The 4114-nt window shown below is 44.6% G+C and overlaps 1 pseudogene; it reads right to left on the bottom strand.

Annotated features, from left to right (window-relative positions):
* Nucleotides 1–1198: 1198 nt before the first annotated feature.
* LOC147904348 (delta(24)-sterol reductase pseudogene) lies at nt 1199–2963 on the bottom strand (annotated as a pseudogene).
* Nucleotides 2964–4114: the final 1151 nt, after the last annotated feature.

The following is a 4114-nucleotide window of genomic DNA, read 5'->3' as shown; positions in this document are numbered from 1 at the left end:
AAGAAGCTGCTAATCAATTAATTAAGTTTGTATATGAGTTTCCATTCAGGTTTTTTACAAAAATCAAGCTTCATAGGTCTTTCAAGTCTAAAGGTTAGAAGTGGAACTTGTATGGAACTCGTCAAATCCTCTTTATATTTTTAGAATGTCTCAATACAATCATCATTTAACTCTATATTTTTAATTTCTTTGTGTGAATTAGGTATAGGAGAGATTAAAAGGCGTCTCATGAGTCCAATGAATGGAAAGCTTCATATGACCTTGTCCTTCACTTAAGAACAGAGACCCTTGGTTACTAAATCACTATATTATGTCACTGCCTTCCTCCATAATCTGGGGTATGGGGGGACAAGATCCATAAAGAATATGCATTGACTTCCTGCAAAAAAGTTTAATATGCAAGGGAAATTGAAGATCTAAGGTCCCCCATCCTACACATCATAAGCTATAAAGGGGGGGGGGGTAGAACCCAAAAATATACTAAAATATGAAAACCTATTTCTTTTAAAATGATATAACTACGAGGTTAAGGGCCTAACAAGCCTAAATTTGTTTTAATACAACTTAGCTAGTCACTTTCACCCATGGTTAATGTGAACCTAGAACTAGGTATTACTAGAAATACCTTGATCACATATGTGATCTTGCCATTGAAGAAAAAAATGTGTTGGTTAACTTTTCCCACTTCTTTTTTAATTTCTCAAGCTATGATAGATCTTTTATATTCTATGTGAAATCTTCATGTTATCCTCAAATGACAAATTAAATCCATTGCCTTTATGTCTAACTTTTTAAAAGTAAAGATGCATTGGAACAAAAATTCTTGAGAATGCAATTTGCACAATTGCATGTGTATGTGTATTGTGACACCATATGTGATATAAATTCTTTCAAAATACCACCACCAGAGGATCACATGGATTACATACTACAAATACGTTACAGCATTGCATGTTCAACTGTTTACACCCACTGCATGTTCAACTTTTCCACACTATAATGGTAGTATTGCAAGGGTTCAGTGAAGTTCGCGAGGATTAAGCAAAGGTTTGATGTCTTCAACCATGAAAACGTAGCACTAAAAGGAGCTGTGACGAAAGAGACGCAAATGTGCAAGACAAAACAAAGCCAAATGAAAATTGGGAGACTTGCTAGTCCAAACCAACAATTTCTCTAAAAGCGAGATTCGGGCGTTATTTCATGGGAACACCGAGTCTGCATGAGCATCCTCACTAATCTTCTGCTCCTCCTCTCGCACTTCCTTCTCTCTCTTGGGTCCTTTCTTAGATTTATAGTAGACACTCATGAACATCCCCACAGCCTTGTACTTGTTGCAGCACCGGTTGTAGAGGCCCACATTGAACATGCGCCAGAAGTCTTTCTCGCTGAGCTCCGTTACAACATACAAGCCCTAGTAACCATGGTTTTCGATTAGCCATTTCGATTAGCCACTGCTCCACTCGGCAGCAAGCCTCAATTCCATCGAACTCCTCGTTGCAAAGGATCAGGTTGGGAGTATAATAGAGGCCAACATCGGTGTACATTTGGGCATCTGGGGTGTCCCCTCGCCTACGGTGTTTCTCGAAGCCAAGCTTCAAGTTGACCATGGTTTTGATTGGGCACAACCAGATGGGGTAGAGCTGCACTTTGATTAAACAATCAAACATCTATTCAAATCAATTTCTTACACAATTTGTAAACACTAACTAGAATCCACCCAATTCTACTAAATTGAAGACTTCAGTGACAAAACTCCAGGGCTTCCGGCACCTTGTAGAGAGGGACAAGCAAGTCTTGAATCACGTGCTTCTCATGGTAGTAGTTCCTAATGGCATCTCCTTGAGTGGCTTTGAGGAGGGAGATCTTGGGCGGCATATCCCACCCAAGCAGCAGTCGGGACCACAACTGATCTGCGCAGGGCAGGATGACCTTGCCCTCCCAGTAAAGGGAACGCGTGTGACGATGGTAATACGCCCTGGTGGGAATATATTCTACAAACCGGCCCCTCTTCAGCGCCGTCTGGGCGTGCTGGTAGAATCACGGCTTAAACCACCAGCCCTGCTCGTTGATTTCGTTGCCTTTCCTCTCGGCCTCTGCCTTGAAAGCGTAGTAGCCGGTCATGAACACAGCCTCCGACGGGCTATAGATCATGCCCTCCACGAACTCCGGCACTTTGTCGCTGGAGTCCTGGTTTCCATCAGGATCTGTGAAGGACTCGATGTAAGCCTGCCCAAGCTTAGCAAGGCTTCCCCGGACAGACACGTACGTGACTTTCATATACTCTTTGATGCGGATGAGCTTGATCTCGGCGGCGACCAGGGTGCCCTGTGACCAAGGGATTGCGTAGAACAGGTCCGAATACTCGTTGTCGGCAGTTGCTCTCACGAGCTTCCCGTCCGAGAGGACGATTTCGCAAGCGATCACAGTGTCGGCAAAGAGGCCGTAGATGTGGAAGCTGCCCTCAATGCCGTAACTGTTGAAGAGGCCGCCTACGGTGAGGTAGTCCAGCTCGGGCACCACAGCCACGGCCAAGTTCATGGGCACCGTCACCCGTGTCATCTCAGCCATGTTCACGAGAGGCTCCACACGCACCACCATACGCTCAGTGTCGATCTCCAGAATGTTGCGGAAGTCGGAGAGATCGACTCCGAAGTGACGAGCCCGCTTGTAATCGACGTTACGCATGCCCACCACTACGCGCGGCTTGCGAGCAGTGTAGACGAGGCCATCTTGCTGAGGGTCTCGCTCCTTGAGGCGCTTTATCACCTTCATCACGTTCTCATCATGCTCCTTCTGGCGCTGCTGGTAGGCCGACCGCCTTTCCTCCAGGTATGCGAGGAAGTTGATGGCGAACGAAATGGGGAGCACCACGAAAATCACCAGGATCCACCGGAACTTCACCAAGTAATCCACGAGCGTCTTTTCCGCTTGGGTCGAATGAGCGGCGGTTTAAGGTCCGACATGGTGCTGTTCATGTTACTTTATGTATTGGCGACGCCGTTGTAACGAAGAGAAGCCCTTTTTTAGTCCTTCGCTCAACTGTTGCGAAATAGCTAGAGATCGATTCGATATCAATGGCCCATACGGCTACATACTAGCTAGAGAGTGCTTGACATCACAACAAGGAGATAACAAGCTCCCATCAAACCTTTCATCACCTAATGAAGTGAACCCGCCTACCATCAATGCCTTTCATTGAGTAGCTCCTCGCCCCCCTTATGTCCTCAAAAGATTGACACTCTCCCGAGTATGACTCTTCACCTCCAGTCCTCCCTCGGGACTTTCCCAAGAAAGTTTTTAGCACCACTTAAAAATGTTAAAGTTTTTTTACTTTGGCTTGCAATCATGAAATTGAGATGCTATGGTTTTACCTTATGCAATGGTAATTTGTGCACTTGAGCACATTAAGATTGAACCCTTCCTCATCATGGCCTTTAAAAATAAATGGTTGACTTTCATTATGGGGAGCCAACTTCTATTGAGGGGAGGTTACCGATTACAAAAATTGGCTAACTATAGGATAGGTTATTCTTGCACAAATCTTCCGTAGGCAAGTTTTGTCCACATACCATTGATTGAACCCGCATCCCACAAGGCAGCACGATTGGACAACAAGTTCTCCATGATTCTAGACACCTGCCCTCATTAACACCTGCCCTCGGACAATTTTATGTCCTGTGAACTTAGCCACTTCCCGGAATTATTCAAAAGCATCGATAAGTTATTTTGGGTTTTTGATTATACACTACTACAAAACTAGGTAGACATGACAGCCTAAAAGTGCCATTCCTACATCATTAAATGGCACTTTCTTGCCACCAAGGATTTGCGGGGAATTAAAACGGGCAAATTAAAACGTTTTAAACATTTTTTGACCCCCCCAGGAGTATTTTAATCCGCCCCTGCCACGATTTTTAATCGAAATCGGCTACAACCTATTACTGCACAGTAAAACCACACTACCGTGCGATATCATTGCTATTATACCGCCGGTGTTAATGCATATCGCACAGGTATTGTATACAGTGCACGGTCCCAGACTATACTGCGCGAGGTTGTGGTATATACCATGCGGTAATAGAAACATAACACGTGGTGCATTTTCTTATATATG

The sequence above is a fragment of the Dipteris shenzhenensis genome, chromosome 2 (genome assembly GCF_047967505.1).
Source record: "Dipteris shenzhenensis isolate YYH24624 ecotype China chromosome 2, Dip_SZ_1.0, whole genome shotgun sequence".
Taxonomy (NCBI): Eukaryota; Viridiplantae; Streptophyta; class Polypodiopsida; order Gleicheniales; family Dipteridaceae; genus Dipteris; species Dipteris shenzhenensis.
Note: the sequence above shows the minus strand (reverse complement) of the source record. Positions and strands in the feature narration are given on the sequence as shown.